The sequence below is a fragment of the Protopterus annectens genome, chromosome 11.part0 (genome assembly GCF_019279795.1).
Source record: "Protopterus annectens isolate FY-2018-M chromosome 11.part0, PAN1.0, whole genome shotgun sequence".
In the NCBI taxonomy this organism is placed as follows: Eukaryota; Metazoa; Chordata; order Ceratodontiformes; family Protopteridae; genus Protopterus; species Protopterus annectens.
This window is the reverse complement of record NC_056745.1, coordinates 1,422,431,103-1,422,455,465: the sequence shown is the minus strand read 5'-3', so window position 1 is coordinate 1,422,455,465 and position 24,363 is coordinate 1,422,431,103. Positions and strand designations below refer to the sequence as shown.

General features: G+C 40.6%; 1 protein-coding gene across 6 annotated transcripts in view; it reads right to left on the bottom strand.

The window, feature by feature from the left end:
* The window catches only part of ST7 (suppression of tumorigenicity 7), a 1,957,536-nt gene that overhangs the window by 586,282 nt on the left and 1,346,891 nt on the right, over positions 1–24,363 (bottom strand). The window lies entirely within an intron of this gene.

The following is a 24,363-nucleotide window of genomic DNA, read 5'->3' as shown; positions in this document are numbered from 1 at the left end:
GTTCTACTCAGAGTGACAGTATGTACAGTGTTAGCTGCTGATTTTTCTGAGTGGCTTGGGCATGCTGAGGCATAGCTTTGACATCAGACACTCTAAGCAATCTTTGTTATTTAGAAGATCGTTTTTAATGCCACAGAATATGTCACTCTATGGGTGTGTTGTGTGCTATGTGAGTTGGATGTTGTATGTGTGGTTTTGACAACCTGATGTGCACTTGTATGCAAGTTCATCCTCCAGTGGCATTGTGTACCAACATCTCTTTATGGAGTAAGTGTTTGTCAGTAAGCATAAGACAACTGACACATTGTCTCAAGATGCCTGTATTCACCAGGCTGGTTACAGGAAAGTTAGGAAATTCCATATCCATACAGTCCAATCCTTTGGTGAACTACAAGAGGGTGGTGTACTGAGGTTAGAAGGCTATTAAGGGTGTTTTGTTGATGCAAACTAATAAGGGTGTTTTATTAGGGCCCTTTACCAGGGACAATACAACAATTAAGTACCAACAAAAATACAAAGTAGCAAATTACACAGTAACACTGTCAGTAAAGCTTCTCAAAAGTGCAGTTTTCAGCAATCAGACAGTACGATATCAGAGTACTTGAAAACAATTTAAAGTGTAAAAACAAATCAGCAAGTAGAGCACTGAAAGTGAAAAATGGTAAAATAAATATTTTATCTGTCAAGAATAGCATAGGATTTATTCAGGACCCTCTCAGATTATTGCAGGGATGTTAAACAGATGGGAGCTCTCTGAAAATGATTTGTAGTAAGGGATGTTATCTCAAGTAATACTTGTTTGCTGAGTGCTCACTCAGTATTCTGGATCAATGTAAACCAATGGGTTGGAAAAGTAAAAAAGTAAAAATACTCCTGGATGACCACAACAACCAAAAAAAAAAAAAACAGACTGGAGGATGCAGAAGAACATAGTGAAATCCACATGATGTTAGCGTAATAAAAACTTTTAATCCATGCTTTTGTAACCAAACTTCTTCAGAATAAAATGTACATTGTCTATATCACATTTAAAAACAGTTTTGAAATTCCTCTGCACCAATAAACACATATTTCCACATAAACAGTTACACAATTAATCAATACAATTTTTGTTTTCTGTGCTGAAGCAAGGAAGTGATGATTTTAGGGGGTGGCAATTTCAAAACAAATCTTGAACAAAAGGAGGCTTTATGGCAAATCAGCTTAAATTCAGATAAAAAACTTGGTATAAATGATGCTGTTAACATTAAAAATTATGCTGTTAACATTAAATGTTTTTTGAAAGACGGTAGAGATTCTATATAAGGAAATAATTTCCTGAGCTTTGAAATATTATTGATTAATTGTGTAATTGTTTAAGTGAAAAGATGTGTTTATTGGTGCAGAGGCATTTCAAAACTGTTTTTAAATGTGATGTAGAGAATGTACATTTTACTCTGAAGAAGTTTGGTTACAAAAGCGTGGATTAAAAGTTTTTATTATGCTAACATCGTGTGGGTTGGAAAAGTACTTGGTTTACCACAATTGACAATAGTAATCAAAGAGATAGGGAGGGGCTTAGGTAGTCAGATTACCACTATGGGTGAAAGACAGAAACACTTTTTTTTAAAACCACCACCACAACAACAAAAGGGTGGGAGGGTGGGGATTTCAAGATACTGTTAAGAAGCCAAATAAGAAATAGAACCTTGTTCACAGTGTCGGCATGTAAGCCAAAATGGCCAACAAAATGTTTTGGTCAGTGCAACATACAGAGTTATTTAAACAAAGACTAGGACAGCAGTCCAATCCATTAAACAGATCTGTACACACCAGATAAACCAGATCCGAGATTTTCTGCAACACAACCAAGCTCTAACCAGTGTTAATTTCAACTGCTTTGACCTCTCTTATCGATGGAGTAATTAACCTGGGTAGCAGTTTTCCCAAAAGGCAATATAATGCATTCCTTGGCATTTTTATTCCATGACTTTGGCAGAAGTCATATGTCTGTGTTAGACCCTTTTGTAAGATACTCTTGTCATGGAGGGGGGTGAATCTATGACAGCTTCCAATGTGCAGTCATCTGCAAACTTGGTCAGCTAAAGGCCCTTGACATTAGCTTTTACGTCTGAAATGTATATTATTTTATATATACATATATATATATATATATATATATATATATATACACACACACACACACACACACACACACACACACACACACCAAGCAGCAGCGGTTGCAGCGTGGAGCTCTGAGGTACCCCACTGGTGACCAGTCTCTTAGTGGAAGTAAATGTGCAAATGTCAGAAAGTTGTCCAGGATCATACATATACCAAATACCTTAGTTACAATCTCAAGTCTGTAGTCAATGTAAAAGATGAAGAGGTGCAACAGATGAATCTCTCAGTGTGTCAGGAACATCCATGACCTCAGTTCAGCAGTTAATAAATGGCCTCCATATCATCAGCAAGGGTCAGGTAATGCCCACATGCCCCTTTATCCTGAAGGAAGGAAAGGGAGTGAGGGGTATTCATTAGAATAGAAATGGTAAATTAGAACTATCCCTGAACAAGGTCTGCTAGTGGACGCATGCATATTGTAAACACCCAAGTGGGTATAGGTTAGAAGAATTCAGACTCAAAACTACCATCTGGCATGGCACACGAGACAGGAAAAATCACTCAAGCACCATACAGAACAGACCACAGCAAGATTTTAGTCCCTCATTCAAGGAAAATGATCAAAAACATCAAACGTAGCACACATCCAACAGGACCAAATGGAATACCAATCCCAGCTTCAAACCATTTATCAAATGCATAACAGAAGTTTGAGCACTACAGCAAGTATGAAAGCTAGACTGAAAAGAGTCCATGAGGTCAGTGACCATAACACAGGACTTAAGCCGTGCGGAGACAACTTTCTTGATTATGTTATCTGAAAAGAAGGTATGCTTGAAATTGGGCAGAAATTACAGAAGAAACTATGAACTGGATATGATTTCCTGAGGACATGGGTAACAAAGAGGACTCAAGTATTCAATAAATGATTGAGCCAAACAAGACCACACTACCAAGAACTAACCTAGATGAGCATGGGTCCATCACATAAGTCAGAGTACATTTTTGAAATTAACATAATGGAGAACATTAAGCACTAAGAAGAATGAAAAAACATGCAAAGGACTACTGGAGTGTCTGTGGAGGTCTACAGAAGAGAAAGACGATCTTATAGTGGCAACGTTGTCAGGGAAGAACTCAGTCATCACCATCTACATGGAGTCAAGATGTCATGTCAACTGTCACAATCTCTCTCTATTCAATGCAACTCTCCTACGTTCTTCAACACTCATGCCTGACTGCTGCAGGTCTTCTCTCACACCTCTGTTTCCTTTAGCCTTCTTCCTGTCAGTTTTTAACTAAAAAATAAAGAAAACCAGTTAAAAAAAATATTCAACTGTGCAAAAAATGTATGCCTCAGGTAATGCAGTTGCACACCACATGATCCATTATTAAAAACCTGTTAAGCACTTTCGTTCCCTAAACAAAACGTTCCACTTTAAACTTTGATAACTGGTTTGTTACAATCTATTCAAGATATGTACCGCTTTGTTTTAGGTGACTTAATAGATGGAGAAGTTTCTTTAAATTAGAAGAAATGGGAGGTTTTCAGGCTATTGGGTTAGCTTTTTGCATGTGACATGATGTCAAAAGTCTTACGTTCACTAGTATTTTATGTTTTATTAGTTCTGATGAATTTTTTATTGTTTAGAGAACAGCACTTAACTGGTGTTTTTCAATAAAGGATTGTGTGGTGTGCAGCTGAATTTCCTGAGGCATTAGTCTTATTTTTTCCTGTCAGTCCGAAATCTTCTTCACCAAACTGTCTTCTGCCTTTCTGCATGTGGCCAAACCACCATAATATGTTCTCTCTGACCTTTTCTGCAACTGGAGTTATTTTAGCTTCTCCTCTTATGTCTTCATTTCTTCAATTGTCTCACAGTGCACATCTTACCACCCTACTCTGGCACTTCATCTCCATCACTTCTAGCTTTCTCAACTGCTCTTGCCTTTACTGCCCAGGTTTCTATACCATAGAGTAGTAGTGGTCACACCACTGTTTTGTACACCTTACTTTTCAGCTTCTTTGACATGCTTCTGGCATACACTACACCTGACATCATGGGAAAGTTGGCTGTAGCTCCTCTGATTCTAGTATTAACCTCCTCATTCAAACTTCTCTTTTCTTCAACCACCCCTACCAGACAACTGAAGTTGTTACTCTGTTCCACTACTTTCTCGTCTATCAAGTTTCAGCTTCTTCTGATATCTCTCACTTGCTGCCACTACAACTGTCCTATCTACAGTCAATTTCATGCATAGGTTCATAGATGTTTATTAGGCTAATGATCACAAGGGCCTTTATAAGCTTATGCCTTGTGCCTTCAGTTTTGCATTCCATTCCCCTATTCTTTGTTAAAGTTCTTGCTCGGAGTCTGCCTGCAACATAGTCTGCATGCAACAACTTTGTTATGTCCCCTCTGACCTGTTTGATAATGAAGTCCAAAACCAATATGAACAGCAGTGGGCTCAGAGCTCCTCCTTCTTAACATGGCCCATGTTTTCTATCTCCCACTTTTTCCCTGCACTCCTTTCTTTTGATAACTTCACAGATGTCTGAGTTCCACCACCAGCCTTCCCTACGTACCTTATTTCCATACCTGGCTCTTCAGCATACCTTTTCTGTAGTCCTCAAACATGCTGTTTTGAGGCACTGCAATTCTTCTTCAACTCCACGTATTTTCTCCTCTTCTTGAGGTGCTAGAGCCCCGAGTAATTCCTTATACTGTTGTCCTTTCTCTCCGATCAACTTTCAGGTCTTCAGCCTGGTCTCTGTGACACTGAAGCCTTTTCTGACCACTGCTTGCAACTTGATTGCGTCACTCAGTGGTTTATGATGTGGGCTGATTGTTTTCCTGGGGATGACGTTACAACTGCTGATTCTACCCCTCTGTCTATTACTTAATACGAGGAAGTCTATCTAAATTGCATGTTGACCACTGTTGTATGTAATATTGTGACTCTCTCTCTCTTGCTGAACCATTTGTTGGTCACCATCAAGGTATTTGCCAGACAAGTCTAGAACGGCCTCTCCTTCCTTGTTCCTGTTACTCCACTCATGTGGGCTTAGACAGTCCTCATATCTTGCTCTGTCTGTCCTGATATGTGCATTCAGGTCACCCATTATCAACACTAATTCATGCTGTCCTGCTTAACCTAGTATGGTCTGCAAGTGCTGTCAGAATGCATGATTTTCCTCACTATCACAAACCTGATGTGGGGCATAGGCAAGATTATGAACACTGCTCTATCATTACACTGGAGTTTGACTGCCATGAGTCTGTCACCCATTCTGCTGACATCCTTCAAGGTTTTCTGAAGCTTCTCCCACACCACAATTCCCACACAATTTCTAGCCTGTCCTCCTCCCGAGTAGTAGTCGCTGGATCCCATCATGCCAAGTGGCTTTACTGCACTCCCTTTCAATCTCGTCTCCGGGATGTATAAGATATCTAGCCTCTTCCTTATCATCTCATCTACATCCAAGCTCCATACTATCAGCGAACCTACAATGAATGTAGCAATTCTTACTTCATGTTTCGCTGACTGATTGTTTTTTGAATTCAGCTTTTGCTCAACAGAGCTACCCCAGGTAACCCAAGTTGGGCAACCAGACACCATCAAGACAGTATTTACTGACATAGGGCTGCTGGACTTTATGGTGGGCACACACTGGCCAATAGGGGTAACATGGACCCCTCCCACTGTTAGCATGAGTCCCTGACATAAGTCAGAATAGGCCTGGTCATCAACCTACTTACCACTGGCAAATACCCCTGCCTATTTGGTGACATTAATCAACCTGACCTAGAAGAACTGACTGGGCATCACATACTGCTGAATTGATGAAGCTCATTGTGCAGTGATGTAGATTTGTATGCACAATCTGTCCACCACTTGCTGCTGAGATCTCTCAGGACATATAACTGGCCATCTCACAACAGCTGGAAAAAAGCATAATACTTCTCCTGATCAAGATTGTCACTCCAAACATCGACATGCTCCCAGCAACATTCTAACTTTTGCCCTGCGTGCTGCAGGGAGTATAGGTTCAGATCACACCACAGCTCATGCTCCATTAGCAAAACAGGGTATACAAGACTTGGTGCTCACCTGTTAAAGTGACAGATAGGGACCCATTATAGTCACCTATCAAACCACTGAAACTGCCAGCACCATCCTTAGACAGAAATTGAAGCAGTGCAGAAAAGAAAAAACTCATGGGTAATAATGACAGGTATAACAGTAATCCCTCAGTTCAAGATCACGATTCATGGCTTATATAAAATATTCAACAGTCACAGCATGAAAAAGTTGTGATGCAAGGAGCAAAACAATTGTACGAGTAATGATAAAATGTAATTTATTTGGTTCAAATCTGCAGAATATTAAAATAACATAGGTTCATAGGTTGATACTAGGCAATCTGCCCTAGGGCATTTATAAGCCTAGCCAGAGTCTGTTTGGCTTTCGCCACCCTTTTAGATTAGTTGACTGTGCCTCTGTATAGTAGGTCACAGAAGGTAGCCCTTTTAATGTTAGTTTACTGCATCTCTGTCAAGCAGGGACACAGAAGAGATCCTAGGTGTAAACTTACGATCTCCCATCCACTCGTCAAGATTTCTCTTGAAGAGGGTCAATGAGGATCTCTGCCTAACATGGAATGGGATTTTGTTCCAGAGTGAGGGGAGCCTCTGGGATATGAATCTGTCCCTCCAGCATGTCCTATTTATTTCTGTGCTGAGGTTCAAGCCCCTGGAGCGTGTAGCTCTAAGGGATTTGGATTTCCTGAGGTGAAGCATGTCCATTAATTCTGGGTTGGACATGGCTTTATACGTCAGACGCAGATTGCCTCTGAGTAGGCGGTACGCAACTGAGTAGAGCTGGAGTTTCTATAGCTGAACTGCATAGGGCATCTGTTTGAGCCCCTTGATCCTGATGAGGTACTTTTGGGGTCTTTCCAGTTGCTGCAGGTGTCGGGTAAGGTACATCCCAAATGGGGCATTGTATTCAATTATGGGCCTGATAAGTGATGAGTAGAGGGGCACAATGACCTCTCTTGATCTAGATGTGAACCCCTTCGTGATAAGGTGGGCTATATAGAAGGTCTTTCTAACCATTTTGGCAAAGTGATTGTCAAAGGAGTGATTGCTATCTACTTGGGTCCCCAAGTCCCTAATTACTTCTTCCGTACTTAATTTAATGGATTACCACCTATGTGGTAATTTGTGGGCACTTTTTTCCCAAAGGGGATGACTATGCACTTTTTGGCATTTAGCTTTAGGCCATGGCTCTGGCACCAGTTATCAGTCTCTGTGAGACCCTTTTGGAGGATGCTTGTGTCAGCTGGAGAGTCGATTACGGCACCCAGTTTGCAGTCATCTGTGAACTTGGTCAGCCACAGTCCACCCATGTTAGCCTGTACCTCGGAGAAATATATACCAAACAAGAGAGGTCCCAGGACTGAGCCTTGTGGGACGCCACTTGTAACTGGTTTAGAGTCTGACATGGCACCTCTTATTCTGACCATGTGGGTTCTATCCCTGAGCCAGTTTGCAACCCATCTTGTGACATACGGGTTGATATTTAAGCTGGTGAGCTTATTTATGATTTTTAAAATCACACAATATTTAAACCAGGAAAGACACAAAAGATCCAAATTAGCAGGTGAAGTTCGCAAAAAACAAAATGCAGGCCACATGACACCACTTTAATGAAACGAAGCACTTTTCATCTGCTTCATAAGTAGACTTCTTCCAAGAAGAAGTCTGCTTATGAAGCAGACGAAAAGCGCTTCATTTCATTAAAGTGGTGTCCTGTGGCCTGCATTTTGTTTTTTGCGAACTTCACCTGCTACTTTGGATCTTTTGTGTCTTTCGAGCTTATTTATGATGCCCGAGTGGGGTATTGTGTCGAAGGCTTTTGCGAGGTCCAGGTAGGCTGTGTGGACTACCTTCCCTTCATCTATGGCTTTGGTAACTGTTTCAAAGAAGTCGACCAGCTTCAAGAGGCAAGATCTGCCCTTAACAAAGCCGAATTGGGTAGGATCCAGTGTCTGGAGGTTCCCAATGTCTTTGTTTATGATTTCCATGATGATATGCTCCATAGCTTTGCAGACCAGGCTAGTCAGGCTTATAAGGCGACAGTTTCCGGGGTCTGTTGTGGCACCATCTTTGTGGAGTGGGACCACTGTTGCTGTACGCCATTCCTTGGGTACATATCCTGTAGTAAGGCTGAGATTGAACAGTGACTTTATATGAGGGTTTAGTTCTTCTTGGAGCTCGTGTAAGATGCAGCCCGTGACACCGTCTGGTCCCATTGATGCTGTGTTTTTTTGCTTTGGAGAGGGCAGCTCTCACCTGTGCATCTGTGACCTCAGAAAGGCTACACTCTGTTGGGATAGACATTTGCTCTTTTGGGGGGGAAGGGGGGGGTTTGCACTGAACCTTTCTGCCAGGATGATGGCAATGTCTGTGGGTTCAGTGTATCTTTTGTCATTTTGCACTAACTCAGAGCATATCTGGGAGTTGCCTCCCAGGTTTCTGACATAACTAAAGAAGGCCTTGTGATTATCTTTAGTGTCTTATGCAATTTTTCTTTCGAAGCTGGCCTTAGATGATTTTATGAGGGATCGTAGTTTCTTGCTAGTACTGCTCAGAGATGCCTTCCCTTTTTGGGATTTTGCTCTATCATGTAGTAGCTTTCTCCTTCTGTTGTATAGCTTATTTATGGCAAGGGTCCACCAAATAGGTCTCCTGCCTTTGGAGGAGTGAGTCGTGGTTTTATTTGGGATAGCATGCTCCATGCATTCCTGTAGGTGTCCATAGAATGCTTTTGTAAAGGATTCTGCATTTTGGGCCATATTTTCCACTGGCCCGGGGACTATGAAGGATTCCACCTCAGTTTTGAGAAGTGATAAGTTTGCTTTTGAGAAGTTCTTCACCGTGGTTTCCTTGGCTAGGGGTGGGGATGGAATACGGATGTCCAGTGAGATTAGTTTATGGTCTGATCTTACCAATGAGGGGTATACTTCTGGTGTGGAACATAGAGACCCCATGTTGGTGATGACCAGATCCAATATGTTTTCCCCTCTTGTGGGAGTGGTGACCAATTGTTCCATAGCATTTGAGTTTATAAATTCTAGGAACCATTGGGCGAGGGTTTTGGGCTTGAGTAGTTTTCCCAATCAATGTTTAGGTAGTTGAAGTCACCCAATATAATGGTGTTTGGAGAGACCTTCATATTCTCCAGTGTTCGCAGGAAAGCAGAGTGAGGTTCCTATGTTTTGGAGGGTGGTCTGTAGCAGGCTACAAACTGAAATGCAGTTTTGCCCACTGTTAGTTGCACATGGATGGTATCCGATGTTTCGTGCAGTGCCACTAACCTGGAGGTGTGGGTATCTTTGATAAATATGGATACTCCCCCTCCTTTTGTGGTTCAGTCTGAGTTTTGGGGGCAGAAAGCATGGTATGAAGTATAACCTGTTAGTGCTAGGGTGCTCTCGGGAGCCTTGAACCAGGTTTCGGCTACTGCACAGATATCGATATTCTCCATACTGAGGAGAGTCTCGAGTGCGTGCATCTTGAGGTTTAGACTTCTGGCGTTGAGCAGCATTACCTTAGTTTTTTTGTTCTTTGTGTTGTCTATGGAGGTGGGTTTGTCTTTTGAGCCTTGCCTAAAAAAGACACTATGGGGGAGGCAAGAGCCTTTGCCAGTATTCGAAAACCCAGGGGTGACAGGTGCAAGCCGTCCCTAGTGAAGCAACATATCCACAAAAATAAAAATACAGTGAAATGAAATTCTAGAAACTAAGTTCAATCCTACCTAAAATGTACAAAAATGATAAATAAAATACATTTTGTACTTCACAAAAGTAAGACACTTTTTTAACAAGTGTAAAACTACAGAAAAGGTAGATGATGTACTGGACAGGATCCCAGTAGAGGCAGAACTGTCAAAGACAATGCAGACATGACAGTGAGTAGGACATGTCTAAGGGATCCCTTGCTAAAACAAAAGATAAAAAAAAACTTTTTAAGCAGGTAACTTAAAAGCACCCATCAGTCTTTAGTTTCCCTCAGTTTCTAAATTTCCATCTTGGTACATTCTTTTTTGCTGAAATGCAATTTAGAATTTTATTAGTGCATCCTGTTCACAAGGGATTCTTCAACCCAATGCTTGCAGACTACACAGGGCTCTAATTGAGCATCTGTGGAGACCTTCCATGCCTGCTTATTAATAAGTTACCACTTAATTGGTTGTGACAAATGAAAGCAGTAGGAGAAATATCATGGGTATAGATAACACAAGCAACATCCTTTCACGTGAACACTTTCAATAACCTTCAAACATAGATAGCACAACCTAAATGTTTTAATATAATTGGAAAGTTAAATAAGGGGCTTTCAGGTCAGTCCACAAAACTACAGCGGATTATGCACTTTAAGCAAAAAATGCTATAATATGTATGTGACAGGGTTTTGCAAGCTGCAACCAAGTATAAAATGCAGTTATTATGAATAAGATTATAATAGCATTTTACTTTGTAATAATAGCTTAAGAAACAGGTCTTCCACTCGTAGATGTTACTAAAGTTTAATGAAATAAATCAGAACACATTTGCAACACTACACAGAGTAATACAAACAGATATAACTAAATAAAAATGCAGTGACATAACCAGGGTGGGGTTTAGATGGCAGCCATACCAGGTGCAAAGTGTAAGGGGACACAATCAGCACATGCAAATTGATCATTATGGCTTTTTCTGGCATTTAAAATGAATGCCAATACTGCATTTGTGGTCAGGACTGAAGTGGTTTAGTACTTTGCATGTGGTATAAACTGTAAGAAGTTGCTTGCTTGTAATAGTTTGCTACATTTTAAATGGAAGGAAGAAAAAGCTTTCTTTTTTTCCCCTGTTGAAGATTTTTTTTTGCTCCTTAACTTAAAAGTTGAGGGGGGCATCAGAACTGGAAACAGGGCAGAATACCAGAATTGCTAGCTTCAGCTCTGTCAAAATGGTTCTAACTACAAACTGTACTGAACTTAACTGGTTAGCTCTTAGCATCACCATGCCAGACTACTTTAGACTGTTCAACTTCTATACTAAATGGTTACAGAATTTTCATGGGAGAAGAGGAGAATGAAGTTCAGTGGAAAACTTGATTAAAAACTGGGGATTCTAATACATTGCTTATGTTGCTTGCAAGAGATAATGCACTGAGAAGGGAACATTATGCATTAAGCTTCATTTTAGTTAACATGGACTACAGATTGCACCGAGGATTGTGGTACTCTGTTACAATCATGCAGGCAGTCTACTCTGAGAATTTGACACCATGCAAAGTAAAATAACTGCTAAAATGCAAATGGGCATTATTATTCAGACATGGCTGGATGACAATGTCGGTCCTTATTTGGCCTCTGCAATTCCACCAGACTTCCTAGTGATGCAGTATCCCAGGATCAGAGGTGAGGGGAGGTAAGGTAACTGTTTACAGTGATACAGGTGCATATAGGTAAACTTTTTTTTTTTTTTTTTTTAAACATCTTTGTTGCAGGAGTAAATTCTGGGTTTCTCATTTCCAATGTTCATTCAGTTGTGTGAAGACATTTCTGCAAGGGTTCACTCTTTCTTCTTGACTTAATTATTGGTCACCAATGCTTAACTGTACTTTAAGAATGCAATCTCTGGATTACAGATGTGTCAGTGGCTGTTCAACAAGAATTTTCCTGGATTATAAAAGACTCTGGGTTTGCTCAGGTTATTACTTCTCCAGCACACAGATGACTTCATACACTAGAACTGGTCTTCCTATTGTATGTGAAGACATCACTCCTGGTGGTGCAGCCACTCTTGGTCTGACCACTTCCTTCTTTCCTTCTGTCTGGAGCACCTACACTGTAGTTCTTCTCATCTGGATATTAAGCTAATATGTCCTAGTAACCAAAGTAGCCCAGAGCTTTTCTTCCATGATTCAACAGCACCTGTCAGGAGATAGTGATGATTCTCTAGAAGCTATGTTGAGGATTACAATTTGTCTTTGTCATTGACACTAGATTCTTGAGGCCAAAGTCATGAATGCCCTAATTCTACTAGGAGATGTGAACCATGGCTTGACCATGATTCTCCATCGCATGTGACAGAAAAGGCACAACTTGGAGTGCTGTTGTATCAGGCAGGTGGGTGAAGTAATATATTTAATTTGAAGAAGCACTGTACTGCTCACCATTCTGAAAGCTCTCATAAAAAGGAAACATTTATATTTAGGGAGATTGCTGTAGCATCAAACTGACCAGCACAGCTTTTCCATGTGTTGGAAGGACTGTGTAGTCCTGTCCGTCTTACTGCTAGAAAACCACTGTCTGTGCAAAATATAAATCTGCTGCTTGGTTATGCTCTAATAACAGTGTTGCCATCAGATCTGATCTTCCATTACTAGAACATATTAGTATTGCTTTAGTATCAGCCTGGCCACCAGCCAACTCCTTATCAGCTACTTTAAGGCCCTTAAAGGGTGTCCAATCTTACTGTGTAATGTTACTGTTAATACAAATGGTAGTTTGACCAAGAGCAAAACTATTAGGAGTGGCCTACACAGTGTCACCAAATAAATATGCAAGTACTCTCAGAACTTAAGTATCTCTAGACAGATCAGCAACAATGAAATGTTTAAATATATTTAATAACAAATAATAAAAGAACAAGAAAATACTCAGTACATAATTACAGTGGCATCAGCGTTCAAAATCACAGGAATATTTAAAACATTGCAGGACAGTCTCAAGTAAAGAAAAACATCTAAACTGAGTGTTTCTATATTCCTGACTGTATCTAAGAGAATTATACTGTTCCCTAGACTGACTTACTCATAGCAAGGCAGATGTGTGGTGAATGGGTCTTGTCAGGTCCAAGACAGACTAGAGTGCTCTGTCTCTCTCAGATATTTCTTAAATTAATATCTCGAACATTACTGCTGGGATAGCTTGCAGAATGACATCATTTCTGGTCATCTGACTATATCCCAGGTGAAACCCCCCAATGTTGGAAGCTAGAAGTAGTTAGCATCTACCAATGAAAATACATAGACCTCAGATCTTTGGCAAATGGTGGAAGTCATAAAGCAATAAAATAGTTCCAAGACAATACAGATAGCTCCCTAGTTTTAGATACTGTGTCTCTTGCTGCACTGAAACAAAGATAACATCTTTTTACGACCTGGCCATAAAGTAATTTAATTTCAGCTATTTTTCTGGAGTTAGCCTTCTGTATTCCAGTTTCCACTGTTAAAATATATACATCTAAACACTTACAATAGTGCAGGTACATTTCTGTTGCAAAAAAAACTTTTCAACACGCACTTCAGTACCAGCAGTTTGATATACAACTGACATACAGTTCTAATACATTTGTAACAAATATCTTATATGAATCATGCTGATATTCACAAATGACATATAATTTATTTAAAAAATTCTAGACAGCTGTGCTAGCAGTATCTCATTTTGTGACAAGTGGTACCAACAGTATTGTTGCTACCATTAATCCTACAGCCTGAAGAACCAGTCAGGCCGAAATTGCGGTGCTGCAGATTATCTTTTTGACGAAGTCTTAGATTCTGAACCCTCAGTAATGGAAGGGAAGCACTGGCTGTTTCTGTATTAAGAATTACTCCAATAAACTCTCAACTCTGAGTCAGTTCTAGATGAGATTTGTTGTAGTTTATGGTTATCCCCAGATGAGAGCAGGTCTGGAGAAACTGGCCTCTTGCACATATGAGTTGATGCCTGGTCAGAGCAGTAATAAGCCTGTCATCTAGATATGGAAACACTCGGAATCCTTGCAGTCTCAGGTGAGCTGCTACTATTGCCATACTCTTGGTAAACACCCTAGGGGCTGTGGTGAATCCAAAGGGCAGTACTCTGAATTAATAATGGCTGGCTTTCAGCCAGAAGTATAAATATCTTCTGAACTGCCTGTTCATCTTTATGTGATAGTACATGTCCCAAAGGTCAACAGAGCACATCCAGTCATCCTTGCCCAATAAGGGGAGAATGGACTGAACCATGACCATCCAAATCTTGGTACTTTGAACTGACTTGTTTAGTTTGTTGAGACCCAGAATTGGTCTCCAGTCCCCTGTTTTCTTTGGCACTAAAAAGAACCTTGAGTAAGCCCCAGATTCTATCTGTTCTGGTGGGACCTCTTGGACGACTCTTTTTTTCTAGCAGCTTTTGTATTTGAATTACTGCTTATTCCACATGACTGGTTGGAATACTGGGAAATTTTCTTGAAAGTGGAGGTGGAAGGGAAAAGGGTATTGTATATCATCTGGAAAATAATCTTCTGCACCCAAGTTTCTTTTGTTATATCTAGCCAGGGTCTCTGGTGCAGGGATAATTGTCCTCTGACTGCCTCCAGAGATGGGCAATCTGGCCTCCTTTCAGGAGTACTGGTACGGTTTGTCAAAGAACGAACTTCTGAAACCCTGGTTCTGGATGCTATTTCTGCTGCATGGATGGTGGCATCCATTCGAGGCCCTCCCTCTGCCTCTGTGGGATCCTCCTCCACACGAGTCCTGGAAAGGACCCAGAGATTTTTTGAACCACATTTTCTGACCTCCTCATTGATTCCTGGAAAAGGTTAATTGAGGGGCTGAAAAAATGTACACCTATAATGGACAAGGTCTTTCCATCCTTCTCAGACCTGGATAGTATCCTTAACCTTGGGGCCAAGTAAAGATGTTCCATCAAAAGGGGCATCAAGGAAAGAGGACTTGAAAGGCTCCACAAACTCACAAAGGTGCATCTAGGCATGTCCCTCTGCTAAGTTTGAGATCAACATCATGGAAGAACTGGATATGGACTGAAGCGTAGCTAACTGGGAAGTCACAGAGGCCTGACCTTAATCAAAAACTGCACCTGAAAGGGTATTTGATAACATCTTAATCAAATCTCTTTGCAATCTGGAAAAATGTGCCAATTAGTTGAGAGTCCTCAGTGAAAAATGGATGAGGCATATACATGCTTCACATATCTATCGCCCACAACTCCCTGTTGGGCGATGGACAGTGAAACTTTCTTCAGCTAGTTACTTCTTGGTGGCTGCCACAATGACCATGGCATCAACAGGAACTCCCTTACTCCTGAACTGCCTGTCCTCGGGTGGTGCCATAATACGATCTTGTCTCTGAGAAATGGGTTCTATGATGTCTGGATCCTTCCACACATACCAAGAGATCACGTCCGCAAGCTATTTGGCAGATGGAGTCACCCAGGAGATAGAAAGCCAAGTACCAAAAGCATCCAGGAGAACAGATCCTTCAGGCATCAGGTTACTAGGTATCCAGCCACTTCTCTGTTTAAGGATTTCCAGGATGTTTGCAAATGAGACATCTTCAGGAGGTGACCATGGGGACCCTTTGCCCTCATCAAAAACTGTATCCTTGGTGATGGGATTCCTCCGGGGAATCAATGTGCTTCCTCTTGCATGTCCTCTTTCTGTGGCCCTCCTCAGTGGGATGCTATTCCCTCAGCAGGAGCCTGGGGCTTCTGTACTGGCTGTCTCAGTGTAACGAGATGGTGAGACTCTGAGTGCTGGGTCATCATGGAAGACTGCGGATCCAAGGCAGAAGGTTTCATCAGAACTGCCGGAGCAGAAAAGACCCTCTCTGCAGCCTCAAAGGCCAAGTGAGCTGGAGAAGAAGAGGGCAAGCTCTCTGAGGTGGAAGCTGGAGCCAAGTTGCCCAGTGTTGAGGCTCAGATGTGCAGAGACGGCTTCAAAAATTTAGGATTTGAATGCAACACTCCTGATCCCACAGGCAGACTATGGGTCCAGGAGCTCTCCGGATCCGAAGGACCCAGAGTTCTAAGGGATAACTTCAGATCCAAGGATAAGGATATCCTTGGATCTGAAACTAATGGATCTGGACAACTCAGATCCAAGGACTCTAATGCTACAGAGGTAGTCACAGGAGGAACCTGTAAATAGGGAGTTGAAGACATTCGGATCTCCTGAGGGTAGGAGCTGATGGAACTCAATCTGTCCCAGCATGAAGAGGATCTTCCTCACCAGTCTTTCCAAGTCTTCTTCAGTTAGGCTCCTGGAAGAATGCGTGGAAAATGTAGATGTAGATTTGTGGTGCTGCAAAAAGGGTGAAGGTACTCTATAAAGGACAGGGTTCAGGCAGGGAGAGTACCTTACTCTAGGTAAGGATTTGAATGCCATTTTTGGTGATATTGCATCTGATAACTTAGGATCCAATACTTTAGAACTTGTTGAATCCTGTCTGGAAACAGTTGGAGCCAAAAAAGATCAAATGATTTTGAGGCCTTTGGATCTGTAGCTGAAGTAGGATCTATAAGTTTTGATTTCTTTTAATCTAGGGTTGAGACCAGATCCTTTGCTGAGGTAGAAGATGAAGGCCTTGGAGAAGAGGATGTTTTTGATTTGACTTTTGACGGCCTACCTTCAGAAATAGCTTCTCTTTAAAGAGGAGGGAAGCAGGCCATTCAAAATCAGCTTTTTTCTTTCCACTTAAGCTTGTGGGTTGAAACTGTGGCAAACAGAGCAAATAGAGCAGTCTTCTTGCAAGTGAAGAGGGCTCAAACAATAAATGCATTAAGTGTGGGCATTTGAAAGAGGCAATTTATGTCCACCGTTTACACATTTTTCAAATCTTGTTGGCTTTTCCGACATATTTAGAAGTTTTTTTTGTTTTTTTTTTTGAAAATTGACTAAACAGAAGGTTTTTTTTTTTTTTGGAAGACAGAAGGATAAATGGGAAAAATACCAACAGTAATGAAGGACTAGGCTATCAAGGTAGAGGAAGAGATGCTAACAATAGTATCAGGAGTGTATGTGAGTACAAACGAGGGAAGAAAATTAAATAAACAGATGAAAATGGAAAGTATGTTAAGGGTTATAAGAAAGATAATAAGCAGTAAGGAAGTATACAAGAAATGTAACTGTCACTTAGCGCTATGAAGCTCGAGAGTAGCAGTAAGACCACATTTTTTCACTGGTGCGGCAAATGAGATCTAGGGTAATTGGGGTCGGTGCGTTATGGGTAATGGAGAAAGAAGCTCGAGACTTCCTGGCTGCCATGAGCTTTAGCAACAGCTGAGTCAGAGCCAATGGATTGGATCCAAACCCATCAGTTGAGGTATGAATGAAAATTGACAACAGATTATTTTTTCTGGAGGATCAAGAATATTTGTGGATATACAACGAGCTATGGGGGAAATAAAAAAAAAAGTTTAGGCAACAAAGACCGAGTCGGCAAGCTGGAGTAACTGTGTTTATCAATCTTCTGACAATAAGAAAGCTCACAGAGCGACACTGCCAGTGGAATAAAATCCATTGTTTTAAAGGAAAATTGCTTGAATGGCAGAAAAAACCGTCCAAGACCTGAGTAGAAGAATGGGAAGCTTTGTATTTGAACCAGTGACCAGCCTTGGGAAATGAATATGATCAGGAAGACTAGCAATAATGTGAAATTAGTGAATAAATGGGAGAACTATAGAATATCAGTCTCATTAGCTGAATTATTTTATTTATTTACAATTTGTTTACAGGGAAAGAGCACTGATCCCTATAGACCAATTTCAGGCTCTAAGTGAGTAAACAATAAAGATTATGAAATACACAGCAGAAGCAACACAACACAGCATACAAGGCGATAGTAGTTCAAAATACTAAGGTAACCAAAAAAAGTGAAATTAGGAATGACATAAATAGAAGAGAAAATATTATAATAAGCAAAATTATCTAAAGATGTACAAAAATATAATCCACAGCATTTGAAGAAGAAAGAAGTGAATGAACAAGTTGACATGGTACACGTGATTACAAAGAAGGAAAGAGATGCATCAGAAAGTACACATAAAAGAGGGATGTACAACAATAGATGCAAAGGAAGGAGAAGGCTAGCAAGGGTACAGGAAGGTAGGGGATAGTAGGTACAAATGAAAGAAGGGGTGAGAGAATAATGAGGTGGAGGTGACAGAAAAAAATGCCCCATGGATTACAGAGGCAAGGCAATATGGCTAGGACAATATGCTGTTAGGTTTAGAAATGTGAATGGCAGTTCTGCAATAAATGGCTGAAAAAGACTGGAAGTTGTTTGACTGTGTCAAAAAACTGGGATAACTGTAAAGAATAAAACCACACTTTACGTCATTAATGTGTGGACAGACACTGACTGGACCGATGAAATAAATGTAAGTAAAACAGTTTTTGGTCTTAATATTTGTACACTATTTTCTTGATGTAAATTGCATAGTGTCAGGTCATTTTGTATAGTATGCCGTCAAAGGTCTTTTAAATGTAAGATTTGGGGAGTTTTATGAATAACTGCTGTATACGCTATGGATACTAATTTAGAAAATACTTTTTTAGTCATCTAAGTTTTACACTATAGCAAGATAAGAAAGGGTGTAAAGAAGCAAGTTAACATTATGTTGTGAACAATGGCTGCTGGGCAACTGCAAATAAGTACTGAAAAAAGGAATCTTGTTCATATAGAGATTACCATCTAGATTACTGTTCTTAGTGTAAACTATAGGACAACTTTCTGGGCAAAAAGGCTTAAAAAGCAAAATAAAATGAATATTATGAAAAATGGTAGCTCTTTCTCACACTGACAAGTTACCACCTACTTTTTTCATTAGCACCTGTTTCTAACTGAAGTCAGGTATTCTCTAGGTGCAGACAATCATGAGAGTCAGAACTGTGTTCTAAGAGAAATCTACAAAGAACAAAGCAATTAACTTTTAAATAAACACTGGCAAGGACTTCAGTAATAAATGAAGTTTGAAACTGTGGAAAGTGAATAGCTATATGTCCGGGATTGTTTTTTTCTCACAGAACATTAAGCAGTGCTGAGGTTAAGCGAACACCCTCTACCTAGTACTGTGCTTCATTTAAGGTCCATCTGCATAATGCCAGAGTGCATTTATGTTCGCTTAGTACAGAATGGATGAAAATGAGGTAGAACATTGTGGAGAAGGATGTTAAGCAGCACACACCTCTACAAATAGTTGCCTCTCAAGCAGCCTCAGTAGTTAAATATATTAAATACAACTGTGCACAACTCGTTTATTTTTTTAATGGTGGCCAGTGCGTTTTTTTCTTAAGACTAAAAGTTAATGTTTACTGAAAATATGTAAGTTGCTTTTTACATCTTATAATTTCATAGGTGTTTACTAGGCTAATGACCACAAGGGCCTTTTTAAGCCTAGCCATGCATCCCAGATATCTGACAAGTTCTGGTTCCCTTGACGAGTGTAAACAGGGACTTCGGAATGAGATTAAGAACACACAGCAACCAGTGTAAGTGATAACACAAACTAACATGCAGATCACATTGGCTAATCTTAACCTTAGAACAGACAATGCCTGTGGGTGAAGCCATTATTTATTTATTTATTTTATTTTTATTTTACATTTGTTGACCGGGATTGTCCGACTGAACCGAAGAACCCTTTTTCAACATTGGCCCGGGGAGAAAAGCTCCAACATATTATACATTTTCATTATAAATTAGCATTAAACAACTATGTTACAGGATTATTACAAGGCATTAAGTAGCAATACAATGTTACACAGTGTCAATAATCAAGAGTGTAGCAAAACTATTTCAAGCTGTATAAAAAGAAAACGTGTCATTAAGATGAATATAGATTTTGGGGTAAGTGGTTACAAAAACCCAGTTTTATCATAATGTAGTTGCATGAAGGCAAGACAATTACAATAGAATGTTTCTCTGAGGTGATTTGCTTAATAGATTTTAGAAGACAGTAGAAAGAGTAGTCGAGGAAGATTAGAGAAAGCTAGTGAGAAGAGCGAGTTAAGGGCAGAAAGTAGATTAAGGTATGAGAAGTAGGGGATGTTAAGGAGGGAGAGTGCAGTGGCAGGACCAGTGACTTTTAAAGTGCTCTTTGGTGGCTGTCTTAAATTGTTTAGGATGTGTAAGGGTCCTGGTTTCTAGTGGGAGCCTATTCCAGGCAATAGTGGGGTGATAGCTGTACATGTTGCACTAAATTTAGACTTGGGTTTGTAGATTTGTAGTAGGTCTTTGTTAGAGCTTCAGAGAGGTCTGGAGGGAGAATAATAGGAGATGAGTGGGGATAGTGCTGGGCAGTAGGAAGGCTGGTATAGGATAGAATGGATGATCTGGAGCTGAGAGAAAAGAAGCTGGTGGGGTAATTCAAGCTAGTTTAGGTGTTTTAGAGAGACACAGTGATGGGATTTGTAGGTTTGTTGGGCAGCAAATCTAGCTACCTTGTTGTAGGTAGATTCTAGTTTAGTCAGGAGTGCTGAGTTAAGATTTGTGAGAAATTGAGAATTGTACATTAGACTGGGTAGAAGGTAGGTAAGAGACAGAGTAATCTTGGCTTCAGAGGTAAGGAATTTCTTGTTACGGTAAAGGAGCCCTAGTTTTGAATGAGTCTTTTTGATACAGTTATTAACATGCAAGTCAAATTTAAGCTGATCGCTGATGGTTACGCCTAAGAGCTTAGTGCTGGATTCTACCTGAATGGGAGTGTTATTAAGGGACTGTATGGAGAAGGACGGTTTAATATTGTTGAACATTTTAGGTAGGAAGAGTAACAGCTTTGTTTTTGTAGGGTTAAGGATGAGCTGGTTGTTGGACAGCCATGGTTCAACTAAGTTAAAAGATGCCTGAGTAGCTGAGAAGAGCTTAGAGGGAGAGTTGGCTGTGATGATGACTGTAGAGTCATCTGTGTATTGCTCTAAAGATGACTGCGGACAGGAGGTATAGAGCTGATTAGTAAAGATATTAAAAAGTAAAGGCCCTTGAGGTACACCCCATTTTTACAGGGAGAGAAGGGGGAGAGTGCAGGGTGCCATCTCACTGATTGAGATCTATTAGTGAGGTAGCTGGAGAACCATACAACAGTATCAGAGGAGAAGTTGAGGTTATGCAGTTTGTGCAGAAGTGTGTGTGTGAGACAGTGTTGAAAGCTTTTGAGAGGTCCAAGAATAGGCAAGAAATAAGTTTATGGTCGTCCATGGCTATAGAGACAGTGTTGAGGAAGGATAATAGAGCTGTAGTGATGTTATGTTTGGGTCTGAAGCCGTGTTGAGTGGGTGCAAGGAGATTTTCCTGTATTAGATACTGCATAACTTGTTTATGAATACATTTTTCTAGTACTTTAGAGAGAGGGGAGAGGATAGCGATAGGTCTAAAGTTGGAGATATCAGAGGAGTTACCTCCTTTGTGTATAGGTAGATTGTAGCATTGTTTCCAGATGGAAGGGACTTTAGATTCAGAGGCACAGCGATTAATTAGGATAGATATAGGGAGAGCGAGAGAGTCAGCTGCTAGTAGAAGAAAAGTGGAAGGAATATTGTCAGCTGATGTCGAGCATGGTTTTAACTGAGAGTAGAGTTTTTATGTAGCTAGTAGGTACAGGTTTGAGGGAGAGGGTATTTGAGGAGATAGTATTAGGAGCAGGTTCAGAAAAGTTGGGAGATAGTAGTAGTAGAGGAGTTTGGGTTAGGGATCAGTAGCTTAGATATTGCATCGATAAAATAGGTATTGAAGATAGTGGCAGTTTCTTCAGATGTCTTGTCTGGGCATGGATTGGGGGAGCTAAGATTACCGGGATGTAATATTTGGTTAATAGAGTTCCAGAAGTTTTTAGCATTAGATTTTAGGGTTGTGGGAGGTTTGTTATAGAAGTCCTTTTTATCTTTGTTTACGTGTTTTTTTTTTTTTTTTGTCAGATTTCTAAGCTCTTTATATTTTTGCAAGTCTCCAGTGAGCTTAGTTTGTGACCATTTTTTCCATAAATTGTCTCTAGTTATCATAAGGGTACAAGTGGGTTTTGAAACCCATGGGGATATGGTGGCCTTAATTCAGACTTTGTGAGGTGGAGCAAGTGAGTCTAAGATGCTAAGGAAGGTGGAGTTGAAAGCTAGGACCGCTTCTTCTAGGTAGTGGGAGTTTGTTAAGGAATTTCCAGTTTACTTTAGAGAGGAGGGCATTAAAGGTTTCCAAGAGTTTGTGAGAAGTGATAAATCTAGGAGGTTTTGAGAAGTGGGGAGTGAACATAAGCACTTTTATAGGGAGTGATCGCTCAGGGTGTTTGGTAGGGTTTTAGGGTTATGATATTTGGAAGGATTAGATACAAGTATCCAGTCAAAAAGAGTACAAGATGTGTGAGAGTTGTTTGTGCGAGTAGGTTGGGAGATTAGCTGTGTAAAGTCATATAAATTAATATGAGTATTAGAGTTCGGATTACTGAGAGTTAACCAGTTAATGTTGACATTCCCAAGGAGGATAGTTTCATTGGGGATGTGTTGAGAAAAGTATGAAAGAATATTTTCGAGCAGAGGAATGTTGTCTCCTGGAGGACTATAGATGGCTGCTACTGTGATGGTGGTGTGGTAATTGATTTTAAAGTTAGCTGTAAGTAGTTCAGCAGGAGAAAAGGATGGGATAGGTTTCATAATACTTGTAATGGTGAGGTGGTTGGAGTAGAGGATGGCTACGCCACCCCTTTTTTTTGTTTTGGTGATCTATGCGGAGTACATTATAACCAGTGGGGAGAATGTTTTTATCAGAATGGCTATACTTCTTGTTTGGAAAGTGATCTCAGTTTGTGTGCTTGCTGTGAGTTAAAAGAGGACTTTTACGAAAATGTATTTTTTTTTTTATTTTGTTTTGTTTCTTAACTGCTTTTACTGATGCAAAAGTATAGGAAAGTAAGACCGGTTCAAATAGAGATGAGATAATGACAAGTAGAGTTGTGTAAAATCTTACCATAACAGTAGTTGTCCTTCTCTTCACTGCTGCAGTATTTCTAACATAAGGGATATCCTGCCAAGGATAACCCAACATCCAGCTAGTACATAGAAGCAAACATCACACATATGCTTCCCTCACAGGGAAGTAGTGCATAAGGTGATGTATGGACACAACAACTCAGAACGGAAAAAGTGCCATGAGGAACAGAATGTCCAAAGGGACAAGGAAAAACATGTGCATCCAGAAGAAAGGAGAGAAGAACCCTTCGGCCAGGAGGGCAAGAACAACAGGCTAGAGCAGAGGGAGCGAATACTGCAATAGTGAAAAGAAGGACACCTACTGTTATGGTAAGATTTTATATAACTACACTATGTCTTTTTGCATCACTGTTGCAATATTCCTAACAGATGGGAGGGTAGGAAAGGTCAAGAGGAAACCTGGGAGGGGGGATGGCACTGAAGAGCCCTCTAGAAACCCATGCAGAATAGCCCTGGCAAATCCAGCTGTAGCCTTGGAAATAACATCCAACTTGTAATGCTTAGTGAAGATATGAACAGAAGACCGAGTAGCAGCCTTGAGGATGGAATTGGTGTTCAGCTCCTCGAGAAAAGCACCACAGGAAGCAACAGCTCTGGTAAAATGAGTCTTTACTGAAGAGGAAATAGTTACCATGGAAAAATAAAAAAATGGCTTTAGAAATCCAGGAAGAGCTGGTCTGCTTCAAAACAGCTAAACCCAAATACCTGGGATGAAAATAGACAGAAAGCTGCTCAGATTTGTGAATAAAGAATAGTTGTGTAAGAACTTACCATAACCTTAGATGTCCTTCTCTTCCATGTTGCAGTATTCATAACTGTAGGGAGGATGCTGCCTGCAGCACCGGACATCCAGCCAGTATACCAAAGTCTTAGGAGCAGGGGTACGTGCTGCATTGCTTCACAAGAGCCATAAACCGATGGTGGCTATAAAAGTGACGTGTGCATGTACCCCCTTCAGAAATGACTGCTGCATACAGTAGTACCCCTGGAGGGCAAGGAAAGGAAGATTTTCAGATCCAGAAATGCCACCAGGCCAAAGGAACCCAATAAATGTATGTGCCTGTTACAATGTCCTATTTAGATGGAAAGTCACTCCAGATGGGCAAAACCGAGCGGGGGGGGGTGCTGAATACCGCAACATGGAAGAGGACATCTAAGGCTATGGTAAGGTCTTACACAACTATTCTATGTTCTTCTATTCTTATGTTGCAGTATTCGTAACTGTAGGGAGAGTACCCAAGACTTAGGTATGATCCTGGGAGGAAGGCAGAGGGGCCTGGTCTACGTGACCTTGCAAAATTGACCTAGCAAAACCAGTTCTGGCTCTGGAGACCAAGTCTAACTTGTAGTGCTTGGTAAAGGTATGGACTGAGGACCAGGTAGCCACTTCCAGTATGGAAGCGTAGTCCACCTGCCTGAAAAAGGCTGCTGAAGAGGCA